The sequence below is a fragment of the Leptodactylus fuscus genome, chromosome 1 (assembly GCF_031893055.1).
Source record: "Leptodactylus fuscus isolate aLepFus1 chromosome 1, aLepFus1.hap2, whole genome shotgun sequence".
NCBI classification, from domain to species: Eukaryota; Metazoa; Chordata; class Amphibia; order Anura; family Leptodactylidae; genus Leptodactylus; species Leptodactylus fuscus.
Window position 1 is genome coordinate 197,539,461 of NC_134265.1, and position 25,300 is coordinate 197,564,760.

Consider the following 25,300-nt stretch of genomic DNA (forward strand, 5'->3'; position numbering starts at 1 on the left):
AGAATTCAATACATTGGTCAGCCAAAGTGGTACCAAAGACAAACGCAGATACAGAAACAGAGGAGTAGTTAGGAGGAAGTTTAGCAGGTATAAGCACTAATAATTAGACAGGAGCAGGATCAGAGCATAGAAGTAGCATTGACAGTGCCGCACCTCCCATGAGGCGACCTGAAGCAACCGCTTCAGGTGGCGCTATGCCAGGGCCACAGGGAGGGCGGTATTTTTGCTGACCTAAGCCAGTCCAGGACAAGCTGTCCTGGACTGGCTTAGGGTCACTGTCACTGAGCGGTGGATTGGGGAGGCCACTGGAGCAGCGCTGCTCCAGCGGCGGCCCCTCACGCTCAGGCAGAGAGCAGGTCCTCTCCCTGCCTGCTCTCTGCCTGCTAAAGACGATCGCTCAACTCAGCCCCGCCCCCTCCGCTCGGCGGCTATCTGACGTCCGCTTCAGGCGGCAGAGAGCCATGGTTCACCCCTGAATATACCTCTGTTAGCTGTTTGGCCCTGGGCTTTCTGCAATATACTTCTGCTACCTGTGGAAGCTACTGTATTGTAAAATGCTTGAATTCACTCTAAATCAAGCAATTTCTAAAGCTGTGGTGCAATAATAAGACACGGTTACTACTGATACAGAGGTCTAGAATTATCTGCATCTTCCTCCCTGGAAGGGTATCCTTCAGGTATTTCTCCAGGAGCTACTTGCTAGCTTTAGTGTGCTGGTTTACAAAGGCACTATTATTTTGTTTGTTTTTCAAATATAATACTAGAACATCCCATGCCGATACACCATTTCTTTTATTTTGTAATAAAACAGAGCATCCATACTTTTGTTTATTTGCTGGAGAAAGTACATGCCAGAGGGAAGAGAGATAAATTGAAGTTAAACATCTTCTGCTGTAAATCTCAGAAAAACAATGATTTTCTCATATAGCAGAGATATGATACATAGAGATGAGCGAACAGTGTTCTATCGAACACATGTTCGATCGGATATCAGGGTGTTCGCCATGTTCGAATCGAATCGAACACCGCGTGGTAAAGTGCGCCAAAATTCGATTCCCCTCCCACCTTCCCTGGCGCCTTTTTTGTACCAATAACAGCGCAGGGGAGGTGGGAAAGGAACTACGACACCGGGGGCATTGAAAAAAATTGGAAAAAGTCATTGGCTGCCGAAATCAGGTGACCTCCATTTTAGACGAATAGTGGATTTCAAATCCGGGTCATATGAGAATGTGAACTTTGTGACTATGAGACAGGGATAGCTGTACAGGCAGGGATAGCTAGGGATAACCTTTATTTAGGGGGGAATGTTATTAAAAATAACTTTTTGGGGCTCTATCGGGTGTGTAATTGTGATTTTTGTGAGATAAACTTTTTCCCATAGGGATGCATTGGCCAGCGCTGATTGGCCGAATTCCGTACTCTGGCCAATCAGTGCTGGCCAATGCATTCTGTTGGCGTGATGAAGCAGTGCTGAATGTGTGTGTTTAGCTCAACTACACCTTGTGCACCCTCGGCTCTGCTACATCAGAGCGGAGGGTGCGCTTGAACCCTTGTGCACACTCTGCTTCATCAAGCTAATAGAATGCATTGGCCAGCGCTGATTGGCCAATGCATTCTATTAGCCCGATGAAGTAGAGCTGAATGTGTGTGCTAAGCACACACATTCAGCACTGCTTCATCACGCCAATACAATGCATTAGCCAGTGCTGATTGGCCAGAGTACGGAATTCGGCCAATCAGCGCTGGCTCTGCTGGAGGAGGCGGAGTCTAAGGTCGGACCTGAATGGAGACTGGTGTGGAGCGATCTTAGACCCCGCCTCCTCCAGCAGAGCCAGCGCTGATTGGTCGAGTTCCGTACTCTGTCCAATCAGCGCTGGCCAATGCATTCTATTAGTGTGAACTGAGTTTGCACAGGGGTTCTAGTGCACCCTCGGCTCTGCTACATCAGATTGCTACATCTGATGTAGCAGTGCCGAGTGTGCATCAGATGTGTAGTTGAGCAGAACTGGCTCAGCACTGCTGTCTCTGCATTCGCATAGGAATGCATTGGCCAGCCTTCGGCCAATGAGCGCTGGCTCTGCCGGAGGAGGCGGAGTCTAAGGTCGGACCTGAATGGAGACTGGTGTGGAGCGATCTTAGACTCCACCTCCTCCAGCAGAGCCAGCGCTGATTGGTCGAGTTCCGTACTCTGGCCAATCAGCACTGGCCAATGCATTGTATTGGCGTGATGAAGCAGCTCTACATTCAGCTCTACTTCATCGGGCTAATAGAATGCATTGGCCAGCGCTGATTGGCCAGAGTACGGAATTCGGCCAATCAGCGCTGGCTCTGCTGGAGGAGGCGGAGTCTAAGATCGCTCCACACCAGTCTCCATTCAGGTCCGACCTTAGACTCCGCCTCCTCCAGCAGAGCCAGCGCTGATTGGCCGAATTCCGTACTCTGGCCAATCAGCACTGGCTAATGCATTGTATTGGCGTGATGAAGCAGTGCTGAATGTGTGTGCTTAGCACACACATTCAGCTCTACTTTATCGGGCTAATAGAATGCATTGGCCAGCGCTGATTGGCCAGAGTACGGAATTCGGCCAATCAGCGCTGGCTCTGCCGGAGGAGGCGGAGTCTAAGGTCGGACCTGAATGGAGACTAGTGTGGAGCGATCTTAGACTCCGCCTCCTCCAGCAGAGCCAGCGCTGATTGGTCGAGTTCCGTACTCTGGCCAATCAGCACTGGCCAATGCATTTCTATGGGGAAAAGTTAGCTTGCGAAAATCGCAAACTGACAGGGATTTCCATGAAATAAAGTGACTTTTATGCCCCCAGACATGCTTCCCCTGCTGTCCCAGTGTCATTCCAGGGTGTTGGTATTATTTCCTGGGGTGTCATAGTGGACTTGGTGACCCTCCAGACACGAATTTGGGTTTCCCCCTTAACGAGTTTATGTTCCCCATAGACTATAATGGGGTTCGAAACCCATTCGAACACTCGAACAGTGAGCGGCTGTTCGAATCGAATTTCGAACCTCGAACATTTTAGTGTTCGCTCATCTCTAATGATACACAGTCATCATTCTTTTCATTGTAGATGATCATTTTCAGTGGCCTAACTAGGAATGGCGGGGCCCCGTGGCGAACTTTTGACATGCCTCCCCCCCCCAACCGACACCGACCCCGAAGACCTCGACCGACCCCCTCCTCCGCACTCTATTATGTCCCTTAGTAAGCCCTGCACACAGTATTATGTCCATTAGTGGCCCCTGCACCCAGTATTATGTCCCATAGTGGCCCCTGCACACAGTATTATACCCAATAGTGGCCCCTGCACACAGTATTATGTCCCTATAGTGGCCCCTGCACACAGTATTATGTCCAGGATCAGCAAGTAAATAGAGCCCGTAACGGCCAATTTAAAAAGAAAATAAAATAAGCATCGGTAGCGGCTGTCACCGGGCTCCCTAATGGCCTGGGCCCTGTGGCAGCCGCCTCCGCTGCCTCTATGGTAGTTACGCCCCTGATCATTTTCATAGAGTCCAACTTGATTTCCCCTTTTTGATTAAACAGATTTATTAACCCTTGGGATTAATACAGCCCTTAAAGCTTTTCCTTCTATTTGTTTTCCAAAACCAAAAAGGTTATTTAGGCTAAGGCCCCACGGGCCGTAAACGCAGTGACAAAGCACTGCGGAAAGAGCTGCTGTGTGAACGCATTGCGGTTCTTTCCGCAGCGCTTTTAAAAGAAAATTCAAAGAGTTTTCATCTGCGGACTTTCTCTTAACATTATATCTACGGGAAAGCCGCCGGCGTTTCCGTAGATATAATTGACATGCTGCGATTTGCAAAACCGCAACGGCTTTGCAAATCGCAGTGTGTCGCGCTGCGATTTCTTCCACAAAGTGGGCATGGGATTTGCATGAATCGCATCTGCATTGCTTACTCTGTAAAACGCCACGATTTTCCCCGATCTGCGGGCAAATCACAGTGTTTACGTCCCGTGGGGCCCCGGCCTTAAAGGGCTTAAGTAAAGAATCTTTTAGGATCAATTCACACACAGGTATTTGCCACGGATTTGGGGGAGAATTCCACTCCCGAATCCAGAGCATATTCCTCCCAAATCCGCCTCCCATTAAAAAACACTGTTACTTACCTCTCCAGGCTCCGCGCAGGCTTCGGCTTACTTGCGTGACGTCATATGACCCGCGACGCAGGGCCCTGTCACATGACATCCCGGAAAATGGCCGACGGAGAGGAGGGGAGTCGGGAGAAAGGTAAGTAAGAGAGTTTTTTATGTTTGTATCCCCCCCTTGGGTCTCCGATTATTATACTCTGGGGTCTGAAAAGACCCCACAGTATAATAATTGTTCATGGGTGTCCACTATAGGGACATAATACTGTGTGCAGGGGCCACTATAGGGACATAATACTGTGTACTGAGGCCACTATGGGGCATAATACTGTGTGCAGGGGCCACTATGGGGACATAATACTGTGTGCAGGGGCCACTATGGGGACATAATACTGTGTGCAGGGGCCACTATGGGACATAATACTGTGTGCAGGGGCCACTATGGGGACATAATACTGTGTGCAGGGGCCAATATGGGGGCCAATATAGTGTGTGCAGAAATGCGCGGGGGGGGGTGGCGGCGGTGGTAGGGGTCAGTTGGTCGAGGTCTTCAGCGTCGGTCGGGGGGGGAGGGCCATGTCAAAAGTTCGCCACGGGGCCCCACCATTCCTAGTTACGCCACTGTATGCTACGTCTTATTTTTGGGGGATGTCTTATTTTTCCTGCTCCACACGCTAAACATTAGCGTTATCTGATTAAATGAACACGTTCTTACCCATGAGATATGTTTACTGGGAAAAGAAGATATGAAGTAAAGCATTACAGCCGCTGCTGCCTTCAGGGAACGCTGTGCACGGTGTTCCTGTGTGCAAAAGAGAGCCTGCTGCTGCCATCACTGCGCTGTGTCCACTGTCCCTGTTGCTGTGGGATGAGCTGGGAGAGTGGATCCCCCGCCTCATACAATGCTCAGCGTATGCACAGCGGGCATCTCCAAAAAAATGGGCGGTTTGCCTCAGTGTTTCTTTCTTTTCTGTTGTCGTCTTCTAAAGTTTTTGTTGTAAATCATAGTTCCAATGAATATAGATTTGCCCGAATTGTAAATCTGTCCTGGTAATGCGTCTGTATTATTTCTCTGAGACTGGGAATTTTAGAGCGGGTGAATTTTTATGTTAGAAATTCTGATACAAGGACATTTTCCCATTAAAGGGAGTTAGTCAGGTGTTTTTTCTACCCCAAATGGCTTTTCCTAGGGTGCCCTTATTAAGATTTATTTCTGTTTCTGAAATGTCAAGTTATAAGCATTGAAGACCTAAGAGTGTCATATGCAAATTTATCTAAACTAGTCATGAGGGGGAGGGGGTAGCTACATTTCATGAAATCGCAACCTGTACAGCAATACTGACATGTCCATCACTGTCAGATGTCAGTCTGGTACCCTACATAACTTCCAGCATCAAAGATTTTCCAGATGAAGCTGCTACTTGACACTATGACTAGGTACGGTAATCTTATATCTTAACTTCTCTAATCTTAGTGAGAGGCACCATAGGAATGGTCATTACTGGATGAATATACTGGGGCTAGTGTGGAAGTCACTATATAGCCCAACAATATTGTTTTTCTTTAGTCTACCCCCTATTATTGTGTTTCTTCAGTGTACCCCCTTTAATTCTGGGCCCTGTACTACACTGGTGGAAGCACCTGATTTACGAGGAGACATTTGCCTCATCACGAATGAGACACATCCTCTGCTGGTACAGGGGCTGTCATAACCAGTCTTGATAAATCCTCGCTGTTCTCAATACAAATGGTCACTCCCTTCCATCCAGGAGTGATTACTTGAGAATCATGCAGATTCAGGCTCATGTGAAAGGCTTGTTGTCTTACCACCAATTCCATCAGCTTGCTTGGTAATTAATATGGCTGAGAAAATGTTGTCTTCTTCTGCTCAGAGAACTCATCTCACTGTACCCGGACACAGCGTTTTGCTCTGTTCAATTACAGCCACGGGGTCCTTTCCTTTAAACTCTGCTTCTGGATCACCTTAAAAGATTTATCCAAGCAGAGGGACCCTTGACAATGCCTCAGCTTATAACCAAAAAATCTGAAGGATTTGCTGTATCAACTATTTGGGAACTTTGACAATACCATATCAAACTTCTGGGTCATCCTTTCTCAGTACTGAGACATTTTCTGAATAACTCTGATCTTATGGATTTTTGGGGATATATCACTGCATGATGTTAGGAAGAGGCAGAAGCCTCACAGCTAAACATTTTGAAAAAGAAATTAAACAGAAAAACTAAACAGGCTCCCACCAGACACACAGGCAACCCATTGGTGTGGTCAGAGGGATAGCTTGAAGTTTCTGTGCTCCAGTGCAGAATCTGTAATGGGGGCCTTTCCCATCTTGTGTCATTTAGAATAATGGCATATTATTTGACAGAGTTATCTTTGGGACCCCTTCATGGTCCAGAGCCCAGTAACAACTGCTACCACTGCACCCTCTATAATTACACTGCTGGTTGTAGTTATAGTGTTTCTTGTGCTTTGATTTGTGTGGCATTTTGTGTGCTTTATGTTGCACTCTGATTGCACCAGAACTAGATATGGAGGCAGAACTTAACTTTTGCCTACAATAGCAAAAATGGGGCCCATAGCAAAGTTTTGACTTGACCCACCCACACACACTCCACACGGCATAGCACCCCCTTTTCTAATTCCCACACGGAATAATGCCCCAATTGCAAACACTGTAAAGTCCTATAGTGGCCGCTTCACACTGTATAAACGGATTCTATCATTAAAATGACATTTTTTTGTCCCTAACACGTAGGAATAGCCTTAAGAAAGGACATTCTTCTCTTACCTTTAGATGTCTTCTCCGTGCTGCCGTTCGGTAGAAAGTCCAGTTTTCTTCGGTATGCAAATGAGTTCTCTTGCAGCACTGGGGGCGGTCCTCAGCACTCAAACAGCACTGGGGGCGTCCCCAATGCTGCGAGAGAACTCTCCAGTGCCACCTCTATCTTCTTCAGGAATGCCCTCTGCCTGTGTCCTCTTCTGTCCTGGGTTTCAATCTTCTAGGCCTCGGGCCCCTCACAGAGCCGACTGCGCATGCCCGCGGCCACAAGAAAAATGGCCGGTTACACAGCATTACTGTGTAAGTGGCCATTTTTCTTGTGGCCGCTTACACAGTAAGCTGGTGTAAGCGCCCATTTTCTTGTGGCCTGTGGGCATGCGCAGTCAGCTCTGTCAGAGGCCTAGATGATTGAAACCCAGGACAGAAGAGAACACAGGCAGAGGGCATTCCTGAAGAAGATAGAGGCAGCGTTGGAGAGTTCTCTCGCAGCATTGGGGAAGCCCCCAGTGCTGTTTGAGTGCTGAGGACCACCCCCAGTGCTGCAAGAGAACTCATTTGCATACGATGAAAACTGGGATTTCTACCGAACAATGACGCAGAGAAGACATTTAAAGGTAAGAGAAGAATGTCCTTTCTTAAGGCTATTCCTACTTGTTAGGGACAAAAAATGTAATTTTAATGATAGAATCCCTATAATGTCCCATAGTGGCCTTCATGGTGCTTGTAGCAAATATGGCAAAAATTGAGAGTTCTGAAATCTTTGAACCAATGAACTATTATTATACTCTGTGGTTTCTTCCCACCCCAGACTATAATAAGCCCGGAGGCACAGAGAACATGATCAAACTCACCACTCCTGGTCTCCGGGCCTCCTTTATGACGTAGGTCGGTGAAGAAGGCTGAGCTGCCAGAACATCTGTATAATTTTCACCCAGGTGAGAGAGTTGAGATCACCCTGAAAGTTGGCACTAAAGGATTCTGGGAAGCCGATGTTCTGATGTTGACTGAGTCCCTATGTCACTGAGATCCCAAGAGGTCTTGGAGGACTCCGTGACAGCCACCCTTGGTCATCTACTACCAACAGCCGCAGGCCTGGAATTCCCTTCGGGGCTGCACCCACGGCACCTGCATCATTGCCATGCCATGATCCTGCTGCATCACCGTCTGCTGTCCTGAGCACTATCATCATCTTGGGGGGCGCCCACATCTCTGTTGGAGGTCACTCTACAACACTGTCAATGGCTGTCCAGCAGGCTGAGCCACCTGTCTACAATTGCAGCATGAACTCAGCCATCGTCACCACCATCAACTGGACCATAGACAAAAAGAGGTCCCTGGAGCTGCGAATGCTGTCTGGTCTGATGGAGCTGGCTACGACATCATCCATTCCAGTTTCACCTACCAAGACACTGGGACCACCATCTGCCGATGCTGCCACCAGTAAATTTGTGCCCCTCAGTCTACACCTGATTGGGGAGATCAAGTTTTGTGCCCTCCAGAGTGGCTCCCTGGAGTGATTCCCTGAACTGCAACTGCAACATTGCCACTCTTTGTTGCTGCTTCATTGGTGCCGAACTTTTGGGACACTACCCCATTTACCCCAGTGCAAAATTGTGGACACTGCCGCAATTCACCTTGTTGTCACCTCTGCCCTTGATCCAGAACTGGAAATTCATGCATTTGTGCCCTGGAGTCTCTTTTGTTTCCTAGGAGGCCGTGAGAGAGAGAAATTACTGTACCTGTGCCTCAGGGACCGTATGTGTGATGTCATTGCCCCTTTTCCCCGTGTTTTGCATGTACCTGAGATTGGACACATGCACCTGTGCCTCAGGGACCTCTTTGTGATGTCATTGCCCTTTTTCCCATGATTGCTGGTACTTGAGAGGGGCACTGATGCAGCTGTGCCTCAGGTACTAGGTCTTTGCCCAGTTTCCCCTTTCCTTGATATTAGTCCAGTCCAAACCAGTTGTTTATGGTACATATTTTATATTGCTGAACGGCAGCTTGAAGATGGGGGTAGTAGTACACTGTCCAATTTCCCTGCCTTAGTTATAGGAGGTTGCCCAGGGATGTTACAGGCTCAAGTAATGTAACATCCCTGAAATGATAGGTGGAGTGTGCTCTGCATAGCAGGTGGCACAGCATCCGCCACTACAACTTCCATCCTCCGGTCTCCTCCATCTGGGTTGCAGCAAAGGAATGAAGCAGATGGAAGGAAAAACTAAATAGACCGCTGACTAACTCTTCCTAAGTATTCCTGTGTATCTATACCTAAGCTGTGGCACTATCACAAGACAACATTGACCCCAATTGTCCTTAACTATATCCCCAATGTAAACCTAATCTTCCATGCTGACCCTTGACTTGCCAACAAGTAGCGGGGCGCAATAACCCTAGCAAAGCACCACTGGTGTGAGAAGCAAGGCAAAGCAAATTCAAACTGAGGAAAACGCACGAGAAATACAAGACTCAGAAACTAGGACTATAGACAAAAATGTTTCCTTCTTCATTTTGCTACATCAGAGAAAGAATCTACTCAAAATAATTATAGTGGCATACCATCCCCTACTCAAAACTGAAGTGACCCCTTCTGAATGCCTAAGGAGCCATACCTGATCTGCTGCCAGTGATTGATAGCGCATTCTTTCTTATTGTGCTTCATTAGGTAATCATTGACTATTCTGAGTTGTTTGCATAATCTGTCTAGCGTGTGGTGTGTGGAGTTTCACCATGTTCAAGCATACCCTAATATAACAATTATGTGGAGTGACTGATTTAATGCTGCAGGTACAGGGGAGCATTTTCAGCGTATATACTTCTGGACAACGAACCGTGTGGTATTTAAAAACCTCAGCGACTTATCAGTTATGTCATTCAACAACATTCCAGATCATACAATCCATATTTGTGCTCATGGTGCAAGGCTTCTTAGATATAAAACTTGTCAATCAAATAGTCCTTTCAGTTGTTTGGTGTTAACAAATATGGTTTTAATAACAAAAGATTATAACATGTAAAAGTTTTAAACAGTTGTAAAAAAAAATTCTGCCAAGGAAAAATGCTTTCAACAATAGAGATGTTGATAGTAAAAAGTAGTGAATGAACAAAACAAAAATCTAAATCAAATCAATATTTGGTGTGTCTGCCATTTGCTTTTGAAATGCATCAATTCACTTGCACACAGGTTTTGAAGAGATTTAGCAGGGAGGTTGTTTCAGACATCTTGAGAAAACTAGCCATGGATCTTCTGTAGACACAAATCCTTACGTCCTTTAAAGTCATCCCAGGCAGACTCGATGACATCAGAACTCTATCTTAGCCATATCATCACTTACCAGACTCCTTTTCCAAAGGGTGGACACACCAAATGTTGATTTGATTTTTTATTTATCTTTCTTGACATTCATTTAATATTGTTAATTCACAAAAATAAACTATAACTCTATAAACGTTTAATTCTATTGTTAAAACATCCTTACTTTGGAGCAATTTTGGTTGAAACAATACAATACTAATAAAGGGCGAACTATAGGCGAAATTCTTCTTGTAAATGTTTGCAAGGTTTGTGACATCAGCAACAATCACAGGCATAAGTGGTCCCCTGGGCCGCTGACATCACTCAGAAGACTGGTAGAGACTCAAAAAGGACTGGGACCCACATTGGATGCTGTGATGGAGCCCACAAGAGGAGAATATGACCATTTATCTTTACTCACCTCCCCCAGACCTTCACTTATTTGACTCTTAGGTATGATGAGACCCCAGAGTATATCAACAGCGGTTCATACATGACACATCCAGATAAGTTCAGGTTTCACCAAATCCTAAATCTTTACAAAATGCATAAGGACACCAGCTTGTTACGAACAGATTTGCTCATCTCTATACAGTACATGTGTATGCATTTATAATAAAAATGTAAAGACATTAATATGCCAGTTCTACTGTAGTATTAAAATATCTCACCCATGTAAAATGGAACTGGTAGTTTATCTAAGGTACTCATATTTGGTTTACACTGAGAACTAAGTTGGATACGTTTACTTCTGACTTCAATTAACTTCTCAGTGGCGCCAACTACTAATGGGTTAGTAATTATTTCAATACTAATATGTCATTAACTAGAGTCCTGCTGGCAATGCTTCAATGCTTGAGACAAACCAATGTTGTCAATCTGAAGATTACTAAATTGATGGAATGAAGTGTGGAAATAATAATTCCATGTGTATTACAGAGAGAAAACACAGAAAATAACTTTTATAAAACAGACACTATATTAGAAGCATAGTTCACAACCTAAGGATGGGAAACAACGGTATAAATTGAGGACAAGTCTTATGAACATGTAATGCACATAATAAGCACAAGTACGGGAGCGTTCACACTTGTCTAAGCCTCTCACCTCTGCCAGATCAGTCCTCTCTGCGCCAAGCTGATGAGATGCAAATACATCGAAACAGCTGTCCTTGGTTGAGAGACTGTATCTGGTAAAATCTCAACTTCATTGCAAATTGAAGGGAGCGCCCTCTATTGGTTTGCTTGACTGAGGCTCTGTCTTCCTAATTACATAATGGATGATAGACTTGCACATTCTCAGTCAGCGCCCTCTATTGGTGTGCATACCTGAGGCACTGGCATCCTAATTACATCATGGAAGTCAGATTTGCATATTCTTCCCATACTCAAATTTGCACAGAGAATTGTTATGTAGAGTTCAGATTAAAGTGTCTATTGGAGTAAGCAAGCAACTAAAGTTGCCCAAAACATGAAATAATGATGAAAGAGACATAAAATCATGCATTTTATGCTTCAGCATATTACAAAGAACTAGATTATCACATCATTACAGCACACAAGTCTCTCCAATACACACACATAACCTTAGGGAGACCCAACTCTTTTTTAATTCCCTTGTGGCCTGTACATTTTCTAGTTCAGCCACTTGGTAATCATCATTCTTGGTGCCCAGCATGGCATCTTTCTAAATTTTATTCCCTGGCATGGCTTTCTTCTTATTCCAAATCAAAAACATGGCACCACCTCTCATTCATGTTCCCCAGCATGGTATTTCATTAAAACTTGGTCTTTAGCGTGCTCCCCCTCTTGGACCGCAGCATGGCTACCCCTTTCATTCCTGGTTCCTAGAATGGCTCCTCTCTTAATGCCAGACCCTAACATAACTCCCCTTTCCATTTTTCCCCTTCCCTACTAACTTTAGAGACCTTCTGGGGACACTTAAATAATGCCCATTTTGGTGTGGGGCATTTATAAATCCCGTCCCTTTTGTGGCCCAGTTCCTAAGACAGACTTAGCAAAATTGGAGCTGTTGGCATATATGCTTGGCACTTCAGTGGCAGATTGACTATGACATTATCTCTGGCATTGACTCTTCTCTAGTTTGATGCTTGCAACTTTTCTCCACTGATCTCCCTTGCAAGTATCTTGGTCTTGGTTGCTGCAGTCCAGGGATATAGTGCAACACATAACTACAGCCATATTGGTCTTACAGTGCATGTAAGTTCAATGTGTGTTTTTTCCAGGGAGCTCCCACTGAAAAATATGCTCTAAAAGTGTCCTTTGGTTGGATAAAGAGGTGGTCTGCTTCTAAATAGGTAGCTTCCCTATAGTATAATGGGAGAAAAATCAGTCACTGAAAAAAAAAGGTCTCTGAGGGGGAAGGGGTTTTCTCTATGGGGTGGTCTTCTGGCGAGGTTTCATTGTATCTCATAACATACCAGCAAATTGTGAATGAATGCTACAGTTTCCTCTAAAGTAGTGTTTCACTATCATGAAGGATTATTTTTGTGCATATTTAACTACTAATGCCTAAATGCATGACACCATGACATCCTGTTTCCAAAATTACCTGTTTTTAACACTCACTTCAAAAAAATGACCATGGGCTCTACTGTACATAAACTGAACGTAAGTTTAGTTTGTTGATCCTGTTGAAAGGAAAAGGATAGCATTACCAGGCGGTACAGGCTTAGAGCAAAGAATGCTGTGCTCTCCAGGGCCGAATACCAAGTAAATAGTACAATATTAATTAGTTCTGGGAAAAAAGTAATTGGTTCTGAAGATCACAATGTCAGAAAAATATGAAAAAATGAGATTAAAGCAAAATCAAGACTAATACTGCTGGAAACTGTAAACCACATTCTATGTTGGTTACAAAAACTTTTAAAGGGACCTGAAAAGTAACATGGAGCTTCTCTCACTTGGTGTCCAAAGGAGCTACATATCCTGGAATGGGTAAAGAGCAGTTTGGTCAATCTGGTGCAGTTTAGGATTGTCTAATTTTGTCTAAATTTACACTAAAAACTATTAAACTTAAAAACTAATAGTAAATCTGCCCCATTGTATCCTGAGGTTGTTGTAACTTGAGGGACTGCCAGTGGCGTAACTACCAGCGTAGCAGCGGTAGCAACTGCCACAGGGCCCAGGACATTAGGGGCCTGACGACAGCCGCTACTGCTGTGTTTTTGATTTTTTTTCTTAATAGGCCGTTACCAGCTGGAGTTACTCCAGACAGTAACACGCCCTATTTACTTACCGATTCTGGCAGGGGCTAATCAGAGGCCCGGGAGAGATAAGACAACATAAAAAACAATGTTACTTACCTCTCCAGGTTCCAGACAGGCCTTGGGCCTACTTCTGTGACGTCCCTGATGTCACATAACCGGGGCCTGCATTCCGGGTCATGTGACGCCTCAGATATCACTGAAGATGGCCGACACTACGAGGAGTGCAGCGGAGCCAGGGATAGGTAAATAACAGTGTTTTTGTGTTGGTATCCTCCCTCAGTCTCCGATTATTATACCCTGGGATCTGAAAAGACACCAGAGTATAATCATTGTTCATGGGTGGTCACAGTGGGGCCTGCGTTCGTCTGGGGGCAGGCGTGCCGAAACGCGCAGCAGGTGGGAGCCAGCAGGTAACCTTGCACCCCATGTTCCTCCACTTACACTTACTTCAATATGGGTAAGATAACTATTTTTCTTTGACACAGCATTTCTGCTTGGATCCCCACAATATTACAGGTTCATATTGTATTTAGTACGAATACATGCGTTGTGGAGATTATTTGTTCAGTTCTTGTTATTTTTTACTTGGCTTGTGCCTTATTATTGTTACTTCTCTAAGCACATTGTATTCCATGCAGTATATATGTATATGATCATGGAGGTTATATTTCATGGGGTCGCAGGGGGTTTTCCCTGCTGACTCTATTGTCATGTATGATTACTGCATCCTCTACATCCTTTTTGTATGTGGTTTTTATATTGTGAGTGAATAAAATAGATTTTTTGATTAATTTGAGTCATATTGTTTATGACATGTACTTTAGGTGTCCTATTTACCTAGTTGCAGTTCTTTTGGCTGCTTTAAATACAGCAGGACATGGCAACTGGACGCTCTTTTATGTCATTGATGTGCACCAGTTACCATGGGAATGCAGCATGCTTGTGAATGAGATGCAGAGAAGCAATGATTTTTTGGGGGGACAGTAACTGTAACAGTGCTCTTGTGCAGTTCTCAATAAAATGGGTACCTTGGTGTCTCCTACAGTCCAGAATCGTGGAGGAGAATGGACGTCGTTCTCTGATACCCATCATTTCTACTCTGAACTGTATCCTTTCCAATCCAGCAGTAGCGTTACTTAGAATTGAGGATCTGATTAACATCAAAACTCTGAAGAAGAAGAAGAGATGTCTGGTGGTCTAGAAGATCTACTAGAAAATCTGTTCAGACCAAAACTTGTAACAGACAGAGCTGTTGTATATAGCCATCTTGAAAAATTTGTCTACCACCACCCATATTACACATAACCCCTAAACGCAAGGTAGCTGAGACTTGAACTCAAAGAAGAATGACTCCATTGCATCCACTGCTAGAACCTAGTGAAGAGTGATAGTGTGCATTGTACCAGGGTGGCCAGACAACACAGACGAATATGCCTAGCAAAGAAGCTGGAGAAGCAAAGCAGGTATACAGAGGTTACATCAAAGTTTGTAGCAATCCCCACATGAGGTAGTATTACATTGGGATCTATAATGTGTGCAGAATATTCTGGATAGGGGTCAAATACTTCAAAAGAGACAGGTACGGTATTTATCTATGTTTCTTCTCACCTGTCCTGTATCTTTGAAGAACAGAGACCATTGAGCTAGTTTCTTGGTGACTTTATATAACATAACCATTGGAAACACAACCTGATGTTTATTGTCATGGACATCTTTTATATATATTTTGCTTACTTTCTTGCAGTTTAGCTTCCCATGCACTCTTGATCAGAAGCTATCTTGAAATTCAGATTTCATTCTGCTTTCTCTCCCTCTGTGATTTGCAAACCAACAAGCTTGAGCACAGATAAGATGGGCAGCTACAGCTGGCACCATCTTGAATATGTGAGGACAATGTGCTTATTTCTATTAGACAAGCTAAGAGATATATAATAGGAATCTGTTTACTATGATAGGACCTTGTGCTCATCTCCATCCCTGTCGAAAGCCTGCATTAAATAGTTCAAGCTAAAACAACCATACAGATAGGACTCAGCTCACCATAATGATGTTGGAAGGTTCCTCCATCTGACATTACCAGTTGCTCCAGTGGAGAAAAAGGTTGACATCCGCCACAGTAGGATACAATTCCAAAAACAGACAAATCCTGCACTTTTCCACAAAATATTAAAACTGCAGTCTTAGTTGACAATTGTTAAATACATATATTTCCTTTTTAAAAAAACAAACAAACAAAAAAAAAACAGGAAATAGTAAAGCCACATTTGCATTTCAGATCATCCTGTATGATCCTTAACCATGCCATAAAGGAAAAATTTCATGGATAAAAATTAGGAAACAGAAACCTGCTGGTCCACTAAAGACAATTACCTTTCACAACAAGAACAGGACCCAACAAGACGGGGTGTTCTAGACCTATTTTTTACAAGGAGACCTAAAAGATTTTCACAAGTATAGGGTAGGAGACATCTAGGTACAGTGTGTACAGAAAGTATTCAGACCCCTTTACATTTTTTACTCTTTGTTTCATTGCAGCCATTTACTAAATTTAAAAAAGTTCATTTTAGTTCTCATTAATGTACACTCAGCACCCCATCTTGACAGATAAAAACCAGAAATGTAGATATTTTTGCAAATTTATTAAAAAAGAAAAACTGAACTATCTCATGGTTATAAGTATTCAGACCCTTTGCTGTGACACTTATATTTAACTCACACGCTGTGCATTTCCTTCTGATCCTCCTTGAGATGCTTCTACTCCTTCATTGGAGTCCAGCTGTGTTTAATTAAACTTATTGGACTTGATTAGGAACGGCATACACCTGTCTATATAAGACCTCACAGCTCACAGTGCATGTCAGAGCAAATGAGAATCATGAGGTCAAAGGAACTGCCGCAGGAGCTTAGAGACAGGATTGTGGCAAGGCACAGATCTGGCCAAGGTTACAAAAGAATTTCTGCAGCACTCAAGGTTCCTAAGAGCACAGTGGCCTCCACAATCCTTAAATGGAAGAAGTTTTGGACAAAGAGAACTCTTCCTAGACCTGGCCGTCCAGTCAAACTGAGCAATCGTGGGAGATGAGCCTTGGTGAGAGAGGCAAAGAGGAACCGCAAAGATCACTTTGGCTGAATTCCAGAGGGGGATGGGAGAAAGTTCCACAAAGTAAACTATCACTGCAGAGTGGCCCGAAGGAAGCCTATCATTAGTGCAAGCCATATGAAAGCCTGCATAGAGTTTTCCAAAAAAACACATGAAGGACTCCCAGACTAGGAGAAATAAGATTATCTGGCCTGATGAGACAAAGATTGAACTTTTGGCATTAATTCTAAGCGGTATGTGTGGAGAAAACCAAGCACTGCTCTTCACCTGCCCAATAGAACTCCAACGGTGAAACATGGTGGTGGCAGCATCGTGCTATGAGGCTGTTTTTCAGCTGTAGGGACAGGACAAATGGTTTCAATTGAAGGAAAGATGAATGCGGCCAAGTACAGAGATATCCTGGAAGAAAACCTCTTCCAGAGTGCTCTGGACCTCAGACTGGACCGAAGGTTCACCTTCCAACAAGACAATGACCCTAAGCACACAGCTAAAATAACAAAGGAGTGACTTCGTAACAACTCTGTGACCATTCTTGACTGGCCAAGCCAGAGCCCTCACCTCAACCCAATTTAGCATCTCTGGAGAGACCTGAAAATGGCTGTCCACCAATGTTCACCATTCAACCTGATAGAACTGGAGAGGATCTGCAAGGAAGAATGGCAGAGGATCCTTAAATCCAGATGTGAAAAACTTGTTCCATCATTCCCAAGAAGACTCATGGCTGTACTAGCTCAAAAGGGTGCAAATACTCAATACTGAGCAAAGAGTCTGAATTAGAGATGAGCGTACACTGTTCGGATCAGCCAATCCGAACAGCACACACCCATAGAAATGAATGGAAGCACCTGTGACGCCGTCCGGCCGCCGTCAAAGTCAGCGTCACAGGTGCTTCCATTCATTTCTATGGGTGCGTGCTGTTCGGATTGGCTGATCTGAACAGTGTTCACTCATCTCTAGTCTGAATACTTAACCATGTGATATTTCAGTTTTTCTTTTTTAATAAATTTGCAAAAAGATCTACTGTACATTTCTGTTTTTTTCTATCAAGTTGGGGTGCTGAGTGTTCATTAATGAGAAATAAAATGAACTTTTTTGAATTTAGTAAATGGCTGCAATGAAACAGAGTGAAAAATTTAAAGGGGTCTGAATACTTTCCGTACCCACAGTAATAGTGACCACAACTTAAGTCTTCATTTATGTTTTAATAAGATGTTTAGGTACTTAATAGAGGGTCTATAAAAACACTAAACTTCAGGAAGACCCACAGAGCCTCGTCGTTTTTTACTACTGGTTATAGCACACCCTCAAGGCAGCAGTTGAGAGTGGCCAGAACGGGAGCGTGGACAGCTGAGTAAAAATTATCCGCTACTACTCGGTGGGAGGGTGGGGGGAAAAAGGGGTGTATAAACTGCCGGTGGGTGTTAAAAAAGGGTTATATACTGTGTGGGGACCAAAAAAGGCATCAGATACTGTGTATGGGGGTGTGTCCTAATTAAGGGGGCCCATCATGCAAACAAAGATAGCCTTGTGGGTATTTTGGGGAGGGAAGTGGGTCACCCCTACTCATGGAAATAAACGTGTTAGAGACAGTAGAAAACCAATGAAACTAATTAGCTGGGAAAGGGAACAATGAAAGATAAAAATAAAGCATCAAATATCCTATTAATATTATAAATGTGAAAGTTTGTGAGTTTGGATGTTTGTGTGTTTGTGTGTTTGGATGTTTGTTCCTCAATCACGCAAAACCCACTCGTCCGATTTGGCTGAAAGTTTCCACAAACATAGTTAATACACCCGATTGCGCAATAAGCTACTTTTCGTCACAATAGCGCACATACGTTTGTGCCAGGACCCCCACAAAACCCGAATTCACACCACCATCTCTGCAATCTCACACACTTTGGACCATAGCAAGCCATAAAATTCATATTGCCCTTTACAGCCTCGCCCCTAACCCCACACAATCACATATACATATACTTTAACACTTTGCCCCTCACCTTAACGATACTCCAGGAGGCTCTCTTTAACGCTCTGGAGCAGCCATGTTTGCTGACCCCCACCGCTCTGACAATCCGCGACACCGCCCACCCATGTCAATACCCCTAGGAGGTCTAATAAATGCAAAAAAAAAGGTTTAAAAAAAAGTAAAAAAAATATAAAAACAAATAAAAAGGATTAAAAATTCAAATCACCCCTCTTACCCTAGAACACATATAAAAGTAGTTAAAAACTGTGAAACACATAAATAATAGGTATCCCTGCGTCCGAAATCGCCCGCTCTACAAAGCTATACAAATATTTTTCCTGTTCGGTAAACGCCGTAGCGGGAAAAATGGTCAAAAGTGCCAAACCGCCGTTTTTTCACTGTTTTGATTCTGATAAAAATTTGAATAAAAAGTGATCAAAGCAATAACATTTCCCGAAAATGGTAGAACTACAAAGTACACCCGGTCCCGCAAAAAAAGACGCCCTATACATCCCCGTACACGCACGTATAAAAAAGTTACGGCTGTCGGAATATGGCGACTTTTCAAAAAAAAAATTTTTTAACACAGTTTTGCCTTTTTTTAAGGGGTCAAAATGTAAATAAAACCATAGAAATTTGGTATCCCCAGCATCGTAATGAAACACAGAATACAGGGGACATGTCATTTTGGTTGCACAGTGAACGCCGCAAAACCAAAGCCCGTAAGAAAGTCGCAGAACTGCATTTTTACTTCAAATCCACCCCATTCTGAATTTTTTCCCTGCTTCCCAGTACATTATATAGAATAAATAATGGCGGCATCATGAAGAAAAATTTGTCCCAGGAAAAATTAAGACCTCATATGACTCTGGGAGCAGAGAAACTTATACACACTACGAAAACCTTACCCACCCCCTTACGAAGTCACGGGTACCAGCTAGTACTATATATAAACAAGAAGGTAGAGATGCAGTATTAAAAATATTATTCGGAGAAAAATAGATTGTGGAGAAAAAAATAGAGGCAGCAAAGATCGAGAGAATTATTGCCAAAAACATTTCAATAGTTTTGGGCCTTCTCAAAAATAATCTGATTTTAATGGTGGAGGAGGATGAGGAAAAGGCAGATCTAAAAGCATTTTTCTCTTTTTCTCAGGAAACTCCAATGATATGATTACAGATCATGTAAATTTTTCATTAGATGTCCCCTACTTAACCAAGCAAGAAGTGCTTCGCCGCCCACTGAGTTCTGAGGGAATTATGTACAGTGATAGACTATTTTATCAAATATTAAAGGATTCTGTTCTTCAGGATTGGTACATAGAAAATGTAATGACAATATTTAAAGAGGGGTATAAAAATGATCTTGAGACTATAAACTTGTACGCTTAACCCTATACGGATGCAGGATAGTTTGTACATTAATTCTTGTCATCTGTTTTTATATATTTTCCTTCTCCGCCTTCCAAAATTCATAATTTTTTTAGGGGATTAATCTTTGCATGACAAGTTGTACTTTTATTTGGCATCATTTTGGAGTACATATAATGTTTTCACTAGCTTATATTATTGTTTTTGGGGTGTGAAAAAAAATACACTTCTATCATTATTTTTTTAAATTAGTTTTTACAGCCTTCACTCATTAACCCCTTCCCATCTGAGGACTTTTTAAATTTTTGTTTTTGACTCCCAGCCCTTGAAACCCCTTAATTTTTATATTTTTCAATTCACAGAATTGAAACAAATTTGTTTCCCTTATGGAACAATTGTCATCCCCTTGTGGTGTTTTTTTTTTGCCTTACTCTGCATCAATACTGTAGATTTATAGGTTGGGCTTGATAAACTTGTGTCTTTATCCTACGTGTCCAATTACTGGGATGTCATATCACTGCATCCAGTGGTGTAACTAGGAATGGTGGGGCCCCGTGGTGAACTTTTGACATGCCCCCCCCCAACCGACGCTGAAGACCCCCTGACCGACCCCCCATCCCTGCATTACTGCGTGCTCTATTATGCCCCATAGTTGTCCCTGCACACATTAATATGTCCCATAGTGGCCCCTGCGCATACTATTATGCTCCATAGTGGCCCTTGCACATACTATTATTCCCCATATTGGCCCCTGCACACATAATTATGCCCCATTGTGAACACCCATGAACTATTATTATATTCTAAGGTATTTTCAGACCCCAGAGTATAATAATCTGAGAGCAAGTGGGAATACCGACATAAAAAATACTGTTACTTACCTATCCCTGACTTTGCTGCTCTCCTTGGTGTTGTTGGCCATCTTCAATGACATCTGGGACGTCACATGACCCGGGACGCAGGCCCCGGTCATGTGACGTCATGGACCTCACAGAAGTAGGCCCAAAGCCTGTCTGGAACTGGGAGAGGTAAGTAATACTGTTTTTTATGTTCTCTTACCTCTCCTGGATCTCCAATCATTATACCACTGCTACACTGATCAGGAGAATGGGGGAACAAAATGCCCCTAAAGCTTCATTGTGTGTCTGGTGCTCCATTCTCTTCTATGTCCCATAGCAGTCAATAGAGTGCCAATCACACAAGCACACTAGAGCTCCATTCACAAATAGGCTTTCCCCCATTCTCCTGATTGCTGAGGGATCCAGCAATCTGACCCTACCATGATCTGACACTTATTCTTAATCCGGTGGACAGGAGATAAGTATCCTTAATGGTATAACCCATTTAACCATTGTGAATTAGCTTCTTCCCGTGACTTCGTCTGCGTGTTGTTAGCGTTGATGATCCGCCTGCTGCAGCGTTTCATGAGCTCTCTAGCTAGCCTGCCGCTTAACTTTTTCTTCGTGACGTGCCTGTGATTATTCTGGCATTTCAGCAGCTTGCTGGGATGCCATATAGTGAGCGTGTTGTTGGCGTTGATGATTCGCCTGCTGCAGCATTTCAGCTGCTCTAAGACCCGCTTGACGCCTAGCTTGCTCAAAACTCCTCAGCTCCGCTTGAGGAGAAGTCTGTTGACTTCTGGCTACCTTCATAGCTCGATTTTTTTGAGAATTTTGCGACAAATTAGATTTTCATTTTCCCGGCATGTTTAAAAATTGGGAAATTGCCAATTTGGATTAACAGTGTTTTCCCGTCTCAGTGTCTCAGCACGCTGCCTGCAGTGTCTGCTTCTCACTTCCTGTATTTGTCACCCCCCTCCTCAATCTGGCTAAACAGGACACAGAACACTTACGCAGATCAGGTAATATACAACATGAATTTGAACAACTTGGGTAACCCTGAACAAACAATAAAACATAACTTTTATTATATAAAAAATAATAAAAAAACATGGGACTTGTCCCTAAGGTGAATAAAAACTTAACATTCGGACAAAGATTCACTTGATACAGGATACCCGATCTTTCTCCTGTATTATTCTATGCAGGTATATAGTCACCCACCCCTTCTCCTTTAAAACCCTTTCTATTCCCAATTCAAGTATTCATGGGTTTATGCATAGACGGATTATGAAGGGTTAATTAGACTTTCACTGGGTCTTCCTTCCTTCCTGAAGAGTTACTTCCTGCTGATAGCCAAAGTTTCCTCCCTGTTAGTCTTAGAGGGCCGTGGTCCTTGACCTAATTAAATTGCACCCATTCACAGTGTATATTGAAGGGGTATAAGGGCTAGGGTAATAAATTCTTCTACACTGACTCCTCTGTGTTGTATGGTAGTCAGCTCATGATTCAGTGTCTCTGGGTCAGACTGTTTGAGATCCCCAGTCCCTGGTCAGTTACCCCTTCCCCCTGCAGATGCAGTGGTGTGCTTAGGTCAGGTCATAAACGGAGCCCTATAGTTTCATGGATGTTCAAATACTCAACGCACATTTCACTAACTGAATTACCTCATCAGTAGAGATTATAGGTTGGGAGATAAATAGCACAATAGAAACTGCATTTCCTGTGACCTTAGTGGTAGGTCCCAGTACTCCAGCAAGTCCGAGCAGTACTCCAGCAAGCTGCTCTAACACCCGCTTGATGCCTAGCTTGCTCAAAACTCCTCAGCTCCGCTTGAGGAGAAGTCTGTTGACTTCTGGCTACCTTCATAGCTCGATTTTTTTGCGAATTTTGCGACAAATTAGATTTTCATTTTCCCGGCATGTTTAAAAATTGGGAAATTGCCAATTTGGATTAACAGTGTTTTCCCGTCTCAGTGTCTCAGCACGCTGCCTGCAGTGTCTGCTTCTCACTTCCTGTATTTGTCTCCCCCCTCCTCAATCTGGCTGAACAGGACACAGAACACTTATGCAGATCAGGTAATATACAACATGAACATGGCATCAAGGGAAAATCAAACATAGTGAAAGAATCCACATAATGAGTTCCCTCTGTACGGGTGAGACATGAAAAGCGTACTCCTAAAGCTACATATGGAATCTGCAACAAAACCAAGAACAGATGGAAGGAGTACTCAACGTTGAGTACTCCTTCCATCTGTTCTTGGTTTTGTGGTAGATCAGATAATATGCAGATTCTTGTACAGACCGGACAGAGATAACAGACCTGTCTTTATCAGCAATCTCCAATTAGCTGATTCACCTGCTGCCAAGAACAGTGTAATATAGTATATGAACATAAATTCATAACAGTTGTGAAGCCATGTCATTTACCGGGATAAAAAGTAGCCTATGTGTTATACCAGGTTACAAACTATGTGTGGGATATCATGCAAATCTGTTCAGCCGTTTTTGCATGATTGAGTAACAAACACACAAACATCCAAACGTTAACATTTATAATATTAGTAGGATAAAGACTGAAGTTTTAATATTTTCATGTGTGAGTGATTAGATTGTCTGTTTGTGGAACAGTCTATGCAAATTCAGCGCCACAGCAGAAAAGTGTGCCACAGGAGCCTGATTCACACTACTGCTATGCAGTGGCCTCAGAGTGCCATACTGTATCGTGCAAAAGTTTTAGGCAAGTGTAGAAAAAATGCTGCAAAGTGAGATTACTTTCAAAGATATGTATTAATAATAATTTTGTTAATTGACAAGAATAAAATAAATCAATATATTCTATCACCACAAGTTGGAGGAAGAGTCCTAGAAGTGATGATATGGCCCCCACAGATCCCTGATCTCAACATCATTAAGTCCGTCTGGGATGACATGAGAAACAAGGATTTGAGTATGTCTACTGTACATCCAAAGATCTGTGGTTAGTTCTCCAAGATGTGTGAAACAACCTCTCTGCTGAGTTTATTCAAAAACAGTGTGCAAAGTACCTAGAAGAATTGATGCTGTTGTGAAGATAAAGGGTGGTCATATCAAATATTGATTTTATTTAGAGTTCTCTTTTGTTCATTCATTCCATTTTGTTAATTGATAAAATGAAGCTATTAAAGAGGACCACATACCTTTGCCTGACACTGACCCTTCCGTGCAGCTGGGGTTTTCTAGAGCTCCACAGAATCAGAAAAATTTTCAGAAGCAACAAAGATTGAATTTCTATTGTGGAGATGCTGCTCATGTTCAGAAACTGTCCCATGTCTGAAACCAGAAAGACTCCAGCGCCGAGGTGGTACTCAGGAGACCGAAATAAGCGATCAGTTATTACCTTGTTTTTCAAAGAAAAAAAAATGAAAAAAAAAAAAAACACGGCATTTTCCAGTCACAGCCAAGTGGAAGGGATTCTAATGAATACCAACCCTACTTTACAGAAAAATATGCGCAGCGGACAAGTTGCGATTTCCAAAACATTTCAGTTTTGGAAATCTCAGCATGTCAATTATACTTATGGAAACGCCAGCGGTTTCCCTATTGGCATAATGAAAAAGGTTTCCTCTGTAGACTTTCTGTGAAAAGCGCTGTGTGAAAAACCGCAATGCGTTGCCCCTGTGTTTTTTCCTGCACTACTTTTTCCTGCGGGACCCTAAATGGGGCCTTAGTCTTAAGTGGATTATCCCTGGTACAAAAAGTTGTTTATGTGGGTGTAAACTGGAGTATACAGTTAGGTCCATAAATATTTGGACAGAGACAACATTTTTCTCATTTTGTTTCTGTACATTACCACAATTTTGATTTCGTTGAAGTCTTAGACTTTCAGCTTTAAAGGGGTATTACCACGTCACATACTCACCAGTCTTCTCCTGGGTTGCTTTGGCTTTATGTTTTGGGTAATTGTGCTTATCTATTATGTATCAGTTTGGCTGGATTTGAGCACACTGTACACTACCGTTCAAAAGCTTAGCATCACTTAAAAATTTCCTTATTTTTGAAAGAAAAGCCATTTTTTCAATGAAGATGCTGGACTTCAGGGCAGAGTGGCAAAAAAAGCCATATCTGAGACTAGCTAATAAAAGGAAAAGATTCATATGGGCAAAAGAACACAGACATTGGACAGAGGAAGATTGGAAAAAAGTGTTATGGACAGACGAATTGAAGTTTGAAGTGTTTGTATCACACAGAAGAACATTTATGAGATGCAGTACAACTGAAAAGATTCTGGAAGAGCCTGACGCCATCTGTTAAGCATGGTGGAGGTAATGTGGTGGTCTGTTAACACATGCAAACAATGAGATGCTTCGGCACTCATACATCAATTTTATAACATCTGGCTATATCTTGTTTCCCCTTTTACATCATCTTCCTAACACATGCATTTTTACGGTGGTGTGGGTTATAAAGGGAATGGTGAGTTTATGGGATGTTTACTATGAGCATCACTGTCGGATAGTTGTCTGGAATCTGGTGGTAGCGATACTTTTGAGAGGCGCAATTCACATCATGCGGTTCTTGGAAAAGAACTGGATACGTTT